Below are 15,356 nucleotides of genomic sequence, written 5' to 3'. Positions count from 1 at the left end.
TCCTGCACATTTCGGCTGTACTCAGGCACAGACATAATTTACTGTTAGGCTGCTGCTGTCTCCTTCCATGTATGTGTTGATCTCGTCCATCCTGCTTTTTTTCCTGTAGTCTCCTCATTGTTGCAAATCCTTTTCCATCAGAAAGAGAACGTCATGGCAACTTCTCCAGGCCATGACTTATCTCTGCAGAATTTGCCACCCTGGTGACTGTGGCCTCTGGAGAACATCTCCACACTACGTCCCTAAAAAACCCCACAGTCAATGTAATGTCCCCTAGTGTACATAAACTGCCTCTGCATAAAAAAAAAAAAAAAAAAAATACTAACCTACCTGCACTTCCTCTAACTGCATGGTCTGTCGTGCATCGCCAGCATCCTAGAGGGTGCCGGCTGATTGCTACTGAGAGCCGGGATAGCGCCTCAGGATGGTAGGCCTGCCCCTTGCCCCAGCCCTAATACAAAGCTATGCTTACTTTCTGCAATACTAACAAGCTGTACACCTGTGTGACCAAAGTCAGATTTTCTGTCAACTAGCAGAAAACATATAAGCCTTCAACAGAATGACAGCAAGCAGAGATCCAGAAAACCCTTGGAAATTGATACAGAAATTATATTGGATTATTGTTTATGTTTCATCATACAAATGCAACACCCCTGCCAATGCATAGGCAAGGGGGTAATTGCGAATAGGGCCCTCTATCTGTCTTTCCCCAGCAGGTGAGCCTGCGCAACTCGCCTGAAGGGTAGTTCAGTAAGTCTGAGGTAATTAGCAGCTGTAGATCCTGCCTGAACAGGCAATGGTTAATTTGGTGTGAGTTCCAACCAATTGTATTTCACCATGTACACTGAAGTTTGATTGGAGAGTTGGCCTGAGCAGGATCTCAACAAGAGCATAACAGTTTAATGAGAATACATAGTTTTCAATCAAAAAAAAGAAACAGAGGTATATGAAATACCTCTGTAATCGGCGCTCAACTATGTAAAGACAGAGTGCCCAAACTACAACCAAAATCCACGTATTTACCGTGAAGTGCCAACATGGCATTTTAAGCAGTAACTTATTGTTACCTCTTCTTCCACATCTGTCAATCATATCAGCCCCTTAGGCAACCAATACAGTTGAAAGAAGGAGGGAAAATTCTCATTGTAGCTTCTCTCCAGGGTCTCTCTGTAGAAGATGAATGGTGGTCCAGCAGGAGGACCTCCAAAGATATTGAAGTTACGTCAACACCTTCTCACTTCTCCCACAGTTCCCATCAGCCAATGAAGTGTCGCTTTAAAATAGCACTAAGAGCAGCATCTCTTGAGTTGCCTGGGACTGGGAGATTTGGAGAATTTGGTTCTATTTGGTAAACTCTGCCCTGGGTTGATGGTCTGAGTGCCCACAGAAATGTCTCTGAGTGCCACCTCTGGCACCCGTGCCATAGGTTTGCCACCACTGCACTAGGCTATTGGCCCAGTGGTTATTGATGGGAGGATTTTGTGTGACTAAGTCTTTTACTCTTACACAGTGACACAGGCTCCATGCACTGCTATATAGAGATTACTATTGTAATTATTGAGACCACTATTATTATTATTTTTATTATTATTATCATGGAGACTATCATTATCATTATAATTTTAATAATAACAATTATCGCAATCTCCCAGCTGCCCGTGACGGGGGGCAGAGGTAAAAAAATCTGGACTCTCCCGGCAAAACCAGGTTGGGAACTATGCTTTATACAGGATTGCCAGTAGTGACATTTAGCAACTCACAGGTAATGATCTGATCCAGCAGGTATAGAAGGGCAGAGAGATTCTCCAGGCCGTCACTTGTCAATGAAGAATTCACACTCGGATATAGTCCATGCAGCACCATCTGTGATCCTGTAATCTTAAAGATACAACAGTCACTTACACTTTAGTGTCAACTAGATAACACTGCTCCTAAATTATATAATACATACATACTCCTTGCCCCACAACTGACCACACTGGGCCCTAGAATAAATTGTGTGTTTACTAAATAAATAATATTTACATTGTCCCTTTTAAATTACTATAATACATACAGCATCAGACAACCCAGGGGTATGAAAAATAGTTAAAAAAAAAAAAAAAAAATTTTAAAACCCCCCAAAAATCATTTTCCCTAGAACTGATATAAAAATAAATAGTAAAAATCATAAAACATCTCCCAAATGTTCAAAAGGCCACTTTTCACCATTTTGCAATATATAAAAAATGTAGTAACAAGTAATCAAAAGGTCATACAGTCCCCAAAATGGTAGCAAAGAAAATATCAGCTCATCCCGCAAAGATTCACATTTCACACAGTTCCATACACTGAGGTACGAAAAAGTTATTAGCACCAGAATATAGTGAAAAGGAGAATTTTCTTTTTGTACAGAAGGTTTACATTTTTAAAATTATATTAAAACATGATAAACTATATACATTTGGTATCCCCATGATCACACTGACCCAAAGAATAAAGTACCGTATTTTACGGCCTATAAGGCACACCGGAGTATAAGGCGCACCTCTAATAAATGCCTGCTAAGACATTTAGGTTCATATGTAAGGCAACAATGACCAGCAGGTGGCAGACCTGTGCACAGCTACACTTCCCAGGAAACTTGTCTTCAGGGTGTCAGAGAGCTCCAGTCTCAGAGGTATGGGCTGCTGGGGGTTAATGCAGGGTGATGCAGCAGGGGTTAAATGGTCTCCCTCTGCCCCTTCTCCTTCCCTCCTCAGCCAGGGTGTTATTTCTGTGGGGTTCCCTGTGGCTCCTTCTATTTACCCTGTTACAGGGCTGTCAGGTATGGGGGATTGTTTACTGATGATGATGATGATGATGATTGCCTCGTGGTCGTCTCCGTGCTAGGGGAGGGCAGGATGGGCACAATGTTAGTTGTGGTACCAGGGCACTTCAGGAGCTAGGGACCCTGTATACTGTGTGAGAAGGTGCTGGAAATTTCTGGGGATGCAGCTATTAAACACTGGTAAATGTACAGTACATCTTGTCTGTAGTACATTTCTGTATAAGTTCATATATAATAGGCCGAAAAATACGGTAGACAGGTCATTTGCGGTGCACAGTGAAAGCCATAAAAACTTAGCTCAGTAGAAAATGTTGCAAATGCATTTTTTCACCATTATATCTGCATTTGTAAATTTTTCTACCCACTTCCCAGTATGTGATATTACCATCACTATGAAGGTCAGAGCACAAGCCCTCACACAGCTCTTTACATGGAGACATAAAAAAGTTATAGATTTTTGAAGGAGGGGAGTAAAAAATAGAAATGCTAAAACAAAAAAGGGCCTCGTGGTTAAAGGGTTACTAACAATAGATCTATTGCCAACTGAATAATAAGTAATATCATACAATAACAATAAATGCTCCCTTTAATTTGTACTTGGATAATTAGTGCCCCAGCCCTCCTAATAATAATATAGTTTAAATTATAAATAATGAGTCCCTCACGGGCCAAAGCCCTGCCCCTTGCCCCATACACAATAAAAGTTTAACAGAGACAGATTACTGCTGCTGCCCAATTACCAGTTACCCTGCTGCTATCAAAGCCTCTGGCTGTCTCCATGGGGTCTGCAGGTCCTGGGTTCCCGCATTCAGCTGGCGGTCGTGCCCGTACATCACAGCACGTACTACCTGTGCATACCGACACCATACCTCCCAACCGTCCCGTTTTGGGCGGGACAGTCCCGTTTTTTAACCCTTGTCCCGCCTGCACGGACCGTTAAGTGAAAGTCCCGGTTATTTCTGCGTTTTCACGGATTTTTCCGTCTTGTCCCGCCCCCGAGTCCCTCTCCCGTCCTGCTCAGGATACAGAGAAGCCAGGGGGCGGGGTGCAGCGTCCTCCTCCTCTCCAGCTCCCGGGCTGTCTGCTGCAGGGCCGGCACCTCCCCCATCCCCTCCCCTGGGAGGCAGAGCCCTCCCTGTCCTCAGGCTGCAACTCGGCACAGGATGCAGGCACATGGATGGATGGATGGATGGATGGAGCAGTGCAGAGTGTCATATTCTCTGCACTGCCCCTGCACAGCAGCCCCAGGGGATCAGCCTCCGTGCAGGCAGGAGCTCTCCAGCCCTGCTACATCAATAGCTCCCTGCCCCCACCTCCTCCTGCTCCTCACTGAAGTTCGTCTGATGAAGCAGAGCCGAGTGTGTGCAGCTGCTGCAGTGTGATAACAGGTACTCTACAGTGTCTGCAGGCAGCAGCTAAAGGGTTAAACACTTCACTTTCCTCCATAGACCCCCTGCCCCCATCCCTAACCCCCCCAGTGCCCTTCTATTCTGTTTTTATTGTACCATATACTTAATCCCTTAACCCAGTGATGGCGAACCTTTTAGAGGCCGAGTGCCCAAACTGCAACCCCAAACCCCCCTTATTTATTGTGAGGTGCCAACCAAAAAGTAAAGCAGTGACCTATTGCTCACTGTTCAACAACTTTCAATCATATTGGCCTCCTCAGGACAGCAACACAGTAGAAAGATGGAAAATTTTCATAATTTTAGCTTCTTTCCAGTTTCCTTCTGTACACAGAATCGTTGGGCCAGCAGGAGGTTCTCCAAAAATAATTCGGCCCTGTCTAATTCTCCCTCTTCCTACAGTCCCAAGTAGCGAAGTAAGTATCAAAATATGACTGAAAGCAGCATCTTTTAAGTTTCTTGGAACTGCAGGAAGATTCTTTGAGACCTGTCTGGTGTGCTGGGGCGATGGCCCGGGTGCCCACAAAAAGGGCTTTGAGTGCCGCCTCTGGCACCCGTGCCATAGGTTCGCCACCACTGCCTTAACCCCTTAAAGACGCAGGGTTTTTCCTCTCATTTCTCGCTCTCCAACTTCAAAAATCCATAACTTTTTCATTTTTACGTGTACAAGACCTGTGTGAGGGCTTATTTTGTGCGTAACAAATTTTACTTTCCCGTAATGTTATTTATTTTAACATGCCGTGTACTGCGAAGCTGCAAAAAATTCCAAATGTGGAAAAATTAAAAAAAAAAAACGCATGTGTCACGTTCTTGTGGGCTCAGTTTTTTTGACTTTGACTGTGCACTCAAAATAACACCTCAGCTCGGTGCGATCGCGGTGATACCGGATTTATAGGTTTTATTGTGTTTTAATACATTTTCAAAAATTAAACGAATGTGTGCAAAAAAAAAAAAAAAAAAAAAAATTTTGCCATCTTCTGATGCTAATAACTTTTTCATATTTCGGTGCACGGAGCTGGGGTCATTTTTGGCGAAATGAGCCGACGTTTTCATTGCTACCATTTTGAGGACTGTGCGACATTTTGATCATTTTTAATTTCATTTTTTATGTGATGTAAAAAGGTGTAAAAGTCGCATTTCGGACATTTCCGGCCATTTCCCGCCTTGGAGGTCACCGCCGCCCGTAACCGTTTTTATATTTTGATAGATCGGGCATTTTGGGACGCGGCGATACCTGATGTGTCTGTGATCTTTACTGTTTATTATGTTTTATATCAGTTCTAGGGAAAGGGGGGTGATTAGAATTTTTAATATTTTATACATTTTTTTTATTTTTAAAACTTTTTTTTCCCACTATTTCTTAGACACTCTAGGGTACATTAACCCTAGATGGTCAGATCGCTTCTACCATATACTGCAATACTTCTGGCTCATTGTAACGAATCTGCAGAAGCCATGTAGCCTCGTGTCAAAAGAAGACCCGAGGCTACCACAGCAACCGATCGCCGCCCCCCGATGACGTTCGGGGGCACAGCGATCGTAAAAAAGACTTTGCCGGCGACAATGACCGACTGCGGTTATTAGCGGTGGGGGTTTTCTGCAACATGCAAAAACCCCCACCTTGTATGAAGAGGACTCAGCCCGTGAGCCCTCCTCATACATCCCTTATACCTCTGTGTCGTAGAGCTACGGCGCAGAGCGTTAAGGGGTTAAAGGGGTTTTCCCACAAATACAAGTTAGGCCCTATCCATAGGACAGGGCTTAACCTGCTGATGTGTGGGGGTTCCAGTGATGTGACCCCCATAGATCATGAAAACGAGGGGTCTGTTGGGGTCCACATAAGGTACATGTCATCGCTCTATGACAGTAATGGTCATACACGGCCGTCTGCTCCATTACTCTGACGGAGCGATTTTTGCGTTTCCATATTTCACTCCCCACTTTCAAAAATCAATAACTTTTTTTATTTTTCCACGTACAGAGCTGTGTGAGGCCTGTTTCTGCGTAACAAATTATACTTCCTAGTGACAGTATTAAATATTCCAGGTCCTGTACTGGGAAGCGGGAAGGAAAATATCAAATGTGGTTTTTATGGCTTTCACTGCGCGCTCCATAGGACCCCTCCCCTTTACTGCGCTCCATAGGACCCCTCCCCTTTACTGCGACAACGAGCATGTCTCCCCCCCCCTAGACAACAAGCATGTCCCCCCCTAGACAACAAGCATTTCCCCCCCCCTAGACAACGAGCATGTCTCCCCCCCCCCCTAGACAACAAGCATGTCCCCGCCCTAGACAACGAGCATTTCCCCCCCCTAGACAACGAGCATTTCCCCCCCTAGACAACGAGCATGTCTCCCCCTGACCCCTAGACAACGAGCATGTCTCCCCCTGACCCCTAGGCAACGAGCATGTCCCCCCCTAGACAACAAGCATGTCCCCCTCCCCAGACAACGAGCATTCCCCCCCCTAGACAACAAGCATGTCTCCCCCCGACTCCTAGACAACGAGCATGTCCCCCCCCTAGACAACGAGCATTTCCCGCCCCCCCTAGACAACAAGCATGTCTACCCCCGACCCCTAGACAACGAGCATGTCCTCCCCTGTGGCTGCGTGCCCTTTTTTGTGTGTTTGTGTTATTTTTGTCTTCCAGGACCGTGCCTGCTGTGGACTGCTTCGGATTCGAAGGATTACATCGATGACCGACATTTCTAACAAATAAAATGGTCAACGAGGGTGTGTCTGCGTTTTTTGTTCAATAAAATTTTCTGAAAACGGTGTGATTATTTATTTTTTTTGCGACACTCTTCATAGTTTGCCATAGTAGTGGTGCCGGCTACATGACGGTGCTCATTACTAAGGGCTGGCCTTAGTGTTTGCCTTAATTTTTTTGGCAAATTCACACTAACGCCCATACCATTACCCCGGTACCCACCGCCACCAGGGGTGCCGGGAAGAGCCGGGTACAAACCAGTACCTGACCGTCTATAGATGGTCAGGTAGTGGGGCGGCCGCAGGCTGTTATTGTTGCTCTGGAATAGCCCCCTAACAGTGGCCTATCCCAGCTCAGTAATGGCAGGCTGCTGCTGCTTTATTATATCTGGCTGATTTGAACAATAGGGGGAGCCCCATGTCGTATTTCCCCCCATTTTTTTGTAAAAATGGGGGAAACAGCCTGGGAGCCCCCTTTAAAGGGGGAACCCCACGCATATTTTTGTCAAAAATTTGAAGAAAAAACGGCATGGGGCTCCCCCTATTGTTCAAATCAGACTGATACAAAAAAGCAGCAGCAGCCTGCCATTACTGAGCTGTTAGGGGGCTATTCCAGTGCAACAATAACAGCCTGCAGCCGCCCCACTACCTGACCATCTATAGACGGTCAGGTACTGGTTTGTACCCAGCTCTTCCCGGCACCCCTGGTGGCGGTGGGTACCGGGGTAATGGTATGGGCGTTAGTGTGAATTTGCCAAAAAAATTAAGGCAAACACTAAGGCCAGCCCTTAGTAATGAGCACCGTCATGTAGCCGGCACCACTACTACGGCAAACTATGAAGAGTATCGCAAAAAAATAAATAATCACACCGTTTTCAGAAAATTTTATCGGACAAAAAACGCAGACACACCCTCGTTGACCATTTTATTTGTTAGAAATGTCGGTCATCGATGTAATCCTTCGAATCCGAAGCAGTCCACAGCAGGCACGGTCCTGGAAGACAAAAATAACACAAACACACAAAAAAGGGCACGCAGCCACAGGGGAGGACATGCTCGTTGTATAGGGGGGGACATGCTCGTTGTCTAGGGGGGGGACATGCTCGTTGTCTAGGGGGGGACATGCTCGTTGTCTAGGGGGGGACATGCTCGTTGTCTAGGGGGGGACATGCTCGTTGTCTAGGTGGGGGTACATTCTCGTTGTCTAGGTGGGGGTACATGCTCGTTGTCTAGGGGGGGCATGCTCGTTGTCTAGGTGGGGGGACATGCTCGTTGTCTAGGGGGGGCATGCTCGTTGTCTAGGGGGGGACATGCCCGTTGTCTGGGGGGGGGCATGCTCGTTGTCTAGGGGGGGACATGCTCGTTGTCTAGGGGAGGACATGCTCGTTGTCTGGGGGGGCATGCTCGTTGTCTAGGGGAGTACATGCTCGTTGTCTAGGAGGGCATGCTCGTTGTCTGGGGGGGGGCATGCTCGTTGTCTAGGGGAGGACATGCTCGTTGTCTAGGAGGGCATGCTCGTTGTCTGTGGGGGGACATGCTCGTTGTCTGGGGGGGACATGCTCGTTGTCTAGGGGAGACATGCTTGTTGTCTAGGGGGGGACATGCTCGTTGTCTGGGGGAGACATGCTTGTTGTCTAGGGAGGGGGGCATGCTCGTTGTCTAGGGGGAGTGGAATATGCCCCCCAATTTTATACATAAATATACATTGGTGCCAGTGGATGCGTTGAAGGTATGAGCAGTGGCGTGGCCAGGGGGTGTGGTTAGGGGGCGTGGCTAGGGTGTGGCTTCGCGCGCCGCCATTTTGTCCCTCTTTCTCCTCCACAAAAGTTGGGAGGTATGCCGACACTCCTCAACACTTCACAGTTCGCGCAATGACGTCAATTGCGCGACCTGTGTAGGGGCGACTAGCGAGTAACATATAAACACAGCAGCACTGCTGCTGCGCCTGTGTGTTAATTAATAGTACCTGCATCAACTGTATGATGCGGTTACAATGGCCAGTCCGCCCGTGGTTTAAAATGCCTTCCTTAAGGGGCCTTTTTCAAGATAAATAAACTTTTCTTAATCAATGTATTCAGTAAAGGGCAAAGAACAATGCCCAGATATAGGGGCACATTTACATATCTGGTCACTGGAGTTAACAGAAAGTGCATTGTCCATCTATAATGCACCGTGTGGCGATTCACTAAGATCGTGCGCCGAAATCATGAATGTGTCGCTTCCCCCGCTCAGGCCCGATGGAGTCCACCATCTTTTTAGTGGTGCATCTTAGGGCTAGGGCTTGTGACACAATTTAACAGTTTGCTCAGTCTGAATCAGTTGGACTGTCCAACGGCAAGGCCCCTAATTTGTGACCCATGGAAGCCAGCACAGCTGCGTGACAAAAAGGGTTGTGTGCACCACAATCCCAACACACACACTTATTAAATGAAGTGCAAGCTGTTTTAACCCCGAAAAAGGTGCACAGTCCGACAAAAATGTGCGTGCGTCCCTTAGTAAATGTGCCCCATAGTAGTCCTTTCTCTTCCCAGCTTATTCCTGTTGCCTTAGAAATAGCCATAACTATTTTAAGGGAATAATATTATTCAGCAATGTAATAGACTTTTAGATCTTTAGTTTATAGCATGATACTTGTGAAAATGCTGTTAAAAATTATAATATTGTCAGGACTGAGTGTTCTACATTTTTATGAAAGATTATCACGTCATCAGCGTATAACGAGATGGGGATAGAAGGTGGTTGCGTTCTGCACCAGATGTGGATTAAAACATATTTTCTTTATTCAAATATCCATTAAAAGTTGATGAAAGAAACAAAATTTCTTGACAAGATCTCTCTTCAGGCCTGAACCTCTTCCAGTCAACAAGGAAGAACCAGTTACCTCTCACTGTCTTCATGTCCAGAACCTCCTTTACCTCAAAGATATCAGTGGAATTCGGGATGCGCATAGTGGGAGTAAGGCGGAGTTTATAGGCCACAGGATTTATGCGCTTTATCACCTTGAATGGCCCCAGAAAACATGGACCAAGCTTGTAGCTAGGAATCTTCAGTCCAGTGGATCTGGATGATAAACACACCTTGTCACCTGGAGAGAAGACTGGGGGAGGCTTCCACTTCTTATCAGCTTGGGTCTTAGTGCGGGCCGACGCTTGAAGTAGAGACCAATGTGTCTGTTCCCAGATCTATTTGAGGTCCTGCACCAACTCTTCCATCGCATGAAGATCCAAGGGAACAGACAGAGTCAGTATTAGTCAGTAGACAATAAAGAAATGGGCAGCGCCTAAAGACTCAGAATCCAAGGAGTTGTAGGAGAACTCTGCCCACGGTAACAGAGAGGACCAGTCATCCTGAAGGGCAGAGACAAAATGACGAACATAACGGCCCAAAATTTGGTGAACTCTACCTATCCATTTGACGGAGAGGAGAAGTCCAAATTCACTCCAAGCTGGTTACATAGAGATCGCCAGAAGCGGGAGACAAACTGGCCCCACGGTTCGAGACGATGTGCAGCAGAAGCCCATGAAGCCGAAAGATGTGGGTAAAAACAGGCTGGCAAGGCGAGGAGCTGACAGCAGACCTGGCAGCGGAACAAAATGGGACATCTTGGAGAACCGGTCAGTTACCACCCAAATGACGGTATTCCCAGAGGAAGATGGAAGATCCTTGACACAGTCCATGGCCACGTGAGTCCACAGGCAGCTGAGTATCGGCATTGGCAATAGGAGACCAGTAGGTTTGAGGCAAGATGGCTTATTTTTTGCACAGGAGATGCAGAAACCCACAAAATCTTGAACGTGTTTGTTGACCAGGTCTGGTCACCAGTAATGGGAAAAGAAGGCTACTGAGTGCTGCACCCCATGGTGCCCAGTCACACAAAAGCAATGTCCCCAAGACAATGGGGCACATTTACTAATGGTCCGCAGACCGCATTTTAGTTTATCAGGGGATTTTGGTGCATCGGAGGCGGCTTGCACGCAACAAAAATCGGGGGGGCGGGCTATCGGACAACCCGACGGATTCAGACTAAGCGCGGGATTTAACATTTCAAATTGTGTCGCAAGACACGCACTTACAAGCACTGGGAAGAAGAAGGTGAACTCCGGCAAACCTCGGCGGAGAAGCGACGGATGCAGGAACAAGGGCGCACAAGCTACGTGAATCGCGCCGGACTTTAGCTTCGTCGGACCGTCGGAATTGGGGACCGCGACAGGACCAAGTAAGTAAATTTGCCCCAATATCTTTTTCCGTAGGGCAGGTCGGACACAAAAGTTTTGCCAGTCTTTCTGGTGGAATGACATTGTAGACACAAGAGAGTACATCAGTCTTGGCATTCTTTTCAGTAGGAAGGAAGTGGATCAGGAAATTGAAACGTGAAAAGAAGAGGGAACAGTGAGCCTGTCGAGGGTTGAGACGCTGAGCAGTTTGGAGGTACAGGAGGTTCTTGTGGTCCGTATATTTGCAGACTGGATGGTAAGTTCCCTCCAAAGGACAGTGCCACTCTTCCAGGGTAAATTTAATAGCCAGTAGTTCACGATCTCCAATGGAGTAATTACTCTCAGCAGGGGAGAAGGTTTTAGAGAAAAACCCACAAGTGAGAGTTCGGCCTTTAGGACCTTTCTGGGTGATAACAGCTTCGGCACCTACAAAGGAAGCGTCCCCTTCAAGTAGGAATCATCTCTCCATGTCAGGTCGAGTAAGAACATGGATAGAAGCAAAGGCAGACTTTAACTTAGAAAATGCTTCTTCAACTTCTGGAGGCCAGAGTTTAGGATCAGCGTTCTTGTTAGTCAACCCCACAATAGGAGACACAATAGAGGAAAAATGTTGAAGCCCAGGAATCTCTGTATGGCACGAAGTCCTACTGGGTGAGGCCACTGAAGTACTGCAGACAACTTGTTTGGATCCATCTGTAGGTCTTTATCGGAGATGATGTATCCAAGAAATGTGAGACTCTTCTGATGGAATTGTCACTTCTCCAGTTTGGCATAGAAACAATTGGCCCTTAGGCACCTAAGAACTTGTCATACATGGACTTGATGAGACTCCAGGTAAGAAAAGAACACCAAGATGTCATCTAAGTAGACTACAACACAGGAGTAGAACAAGTTTTTGAAGATGTCATTAACACATTTCTAAAATGCTGCAGGCGCATTGCACAATCCAAAGGGCATGACCAGATATTTGAAGTGCCTGTCTCAAGTATTAAAGGCGGTTTTGGTTAAAACCTTGGCACCCCATAAACGATCAAAAAGTTCTGTGATCAGAAGTAGTGGGTAGCGTTTTTTCACCGTGACCCTATTGAGCCCGCAGTAGTTGATACAAGGACGGAGGGAGCCATCCTTCTTAGTCACGAAGAATAATCCAGCACCGGCAGGAGAGAGGATTTGCAGATGAGCCCCTTCTGCAGATTCTCTTTGATATAGGCCTTTAGTACAGAGAGTGAGTATACCTGACCTCACGGGGAAGATGTGCCCGGTAGCAGCTCTATAGGACAATCGTAGGGTCGGTGCGGTGGCAGAGTCGCAGCCTGTTTCTCTGAGAAGACATCAGCTAAGTCCATATAAACAGAAGGAAGGCCCGACATTGGCTTGGTAGACTCAGAAGAAGACCTGGTGGACACTGGACGGAGAGTTACAAGGCAGCAAGACTGGCATTCAGGACCACAGCGAAGAACCTCCCCAGTCTGCCAGTTGAGGACAGATGCATGTTGCTGTAACCACAGAAGTCCCAATAGAACTGAGGATGTGGCCCAAGGAAGTACATAGAAAGACAGTCTCTCCTTATGCAAGGCACCAACTTGCAGGCATAGTGGTTCGGTGCAATACAAGACCGGGTCACAGAGGATCTGCCCACTGACAGAAGAGAGGACCAAGACGAACCAAAGGAAGACTATGTCAGGAGACCAAAGCAGCATCCACGAAATTACCCGCAGAGCAGGAGTCCAGGAAAGCTGAGGCTTGAACCGAATCACTGGTTCCCTGATCACTGAGCAGAACAGGTACATAGTTTAAAGGAGTGAACACGTGGCTCCTGATGCTAGAGGTAATGGGAAGATTGATGGTGCTCAGATGAACTGGTGGAATAGATTAGTAGTGAATCTGGAGGGCTGCAGAGTCTCCCGTGACCCTCAGTGGGACACTGGCGGTGTAAGGAACAATATAAAAGTAGGTGCAAAAAACACAGGTATATAGGTGCGCGCTGCCCCTAAAGCTAAAATGCAACAGTAAAGTCCAAGATGTGTGTTAAAGGCTTTATTTTTATGGATGACGCGTTTCGAGGACGAATTGTGCCTCAGGTCCAAAGCAACATACACTAAAAAAAAAAAAAATCGGACAAAATAAAAAGGTATCATAAATAAATGGGTACAAAGAATGGTGTCTCACTGAGGAAGGGAGCGTGACCCCCGAAACATCACAGCACTTTCGGGGGGCGTCTGCATGAGTTAGGGTCTCTGTCCATGCACCAGGATACGCAAGTTGTTTAAAAGGACATTCAAAGGATGGACTGCGATTATGCAAGTTTACAAATAAGTTTACAAATATGTTAACATACTCACGCTACCTTGTGGTCTGAAAATGCAAGCTCTTTGAACTTTATCATGGTGAATATAAGGTCAATTTATCAAAAAATGTGAATGTTTTACGAGAAATTATGAAGTAAAAGAAAGATTTTATCCAGAAAACTTGTGTGGTCAGTTTTGCTCTTGGACACTATTCACATGATGCGTTTGGGAAGTGAAGGAGAGCTCCTAGTCCTAGACCACATCACAGATTAATATTAGCTCCACCGTTTACGTATTTGTTGTACAAAGAAAGGTGTAAAATTGTGGTGGTGAATAGAAAAGTAAAACCAAATCAGAAATACATATGGGATATAAAAAAAATCACTTCAATATATACAAATTAACTTAGATAAAATGCATAAATAATGGAACAGATAAATAAAGAACCTGAATATATGCAATATTAGATGATACATAAAATTATGATATAGACCAATACTGGATACAATGTAATGAATGTAATAGGCAGTAAAACAATACAGTAAAAAATATATATAAATATATATGTAAAAATATAAGTAGAATAAACATATGTGTAATGGGTATACTGTGATATGAGGGGAAAAATTATATATGATATGATGGTGGTGGTCATGGTATGGTGGTGGGAGGGGTCATATAAGGGAGAAGGTGGGGGGGGGTTAAAAGAGATGTGGAGAGCAGGCTTAACTGGATGTAATGTAGAGACTCACATATGCTCGGCTGGGGTGGGATCTAATAGACCTAGTTCTGTGGTCTTGGATAAAATGCCTGTGTGGGGAGGATGGCATCACAGTTAGTAAATAGATAGATGAATGGATCCAAGGAAAGACCTTAGGGGGGGGTTGAATGAGAGAAGAAGTTACCTTAAGTAGTGGGTGAGCCGGTTAGAAGGGCTGCGCCCCCGTAGTAAGGTAGGAGAGAGGCCGGTCTGCAGGGAGGGTAGGGATATATAAATAAAGTCCCCACAATATCACTGCCAGTGAAAAGAGAGCCTTGAAACAACTCGCAAACAACACCACGATAGTCATTAAACCTGCCGACAAGGGGGGTGGCACAGCCATTCTCAATAGAAAGGACTACATAGCCGAAAGCACCAATATCCCCCCCCCCCTTTGACCATGATCCAAAATCAGACCATCTGGACCAACTTTGGTTGGTCCGCCCTGGTGCTGAGAGCACATTCTATGGGTATACTCACAAAAAATGAAAAGGATTATATAATTCCAAAGAACCCCCGCACTCCTCTGTTTTATTATCTCCCAAAGATCCACAAAATCCCTGAGAAACCCCCTGGGCGACAAATAATTTCTGGTGTGAACTCAGTCACCTGTAATTTATCAGAATACGTGGATATTCTCCTACAGAAACACATAGTAGCATTACCCACTTTCCTGAGAGACTCCGCACAACTTAAATTCAGTGGCAACCCAATTATCTCCTCTTGACCATGGACGTAACTGCTTTGTACAAGAATATTTCTCATGATTTAGGCATTGAGGCCATATCAGACACACAAACAGCAGACCCATCCATGCCACCCGAACAGACCTAATTTGTAACTGGACAGCATCAGATTAATTCTGGAGCATAATACTTGGCTGCGGCCAAATGAACAATTTATTTATTTTTTATTTGGCTCTCGCATATAAACCCGGGAAGTCCCCCACGCCGCTGTTATACTCTGGCGTGCAGTGAGACTCACACCCCATATTCCACCAGCGGTAAGTTTCAGCCTCCCTGGTTCATGCCACTTTCACACACCACCCTCAAGCCCCCCGTTTATTACTTTATTTATATATCCCTACCCTCCCTGCAGATCGGCCTCTCTCCTGCCTCACTACGGTGGTGCAGCCCTTCTAACCGGCTCACCCACTACTTGAGGTGACTT

At 46.0% G+C, this 15,356-nt stretch overlaps 1 protein-coding gene across 3 annotated transcripts in view; it reads right to left on the bottom strand.

Annotated features, from left to right (window-relative positions):
• SLC9A3 (solute carrier family 9 member A3) overlaps positions 1-15,356 on the bottom strand; it is a 245,734-nt gene that overhangs the window by 203,014 nt on the left and 27,364 nt on the right. For 2 of the 3 annotated variants that reach the window (XM_072153018.1, XM_072153021.1), the window contains exon 2: positions 1,761-1,878. The gene's annotated coding sequence lies outside the window, so the exon portion shown is untranslated. Of the gene's footprint in view, positions 1-1,760; positions 2,044-15,356 lie in introns of those variants that run through there. The other variant, XM_072153019.1, reaches the window with a different exon arrangement.

This window comes from Engystomops pustulosus, chromosome 5 (assembly GCF_040894005.1).
Source record: "Engystomops pustulosus chromosome 5, aEngPut4.maternal, whole genome shotgun sequence".
NCBI lineage: Eukaryota > Metazoa > Chordata > Amphibia > Anura > Leptodactylidae > Engystomops > Engystomops pustulosus.
This window is presented reverse-complemented; position numbering and strand designations above follow the sequence as displayed.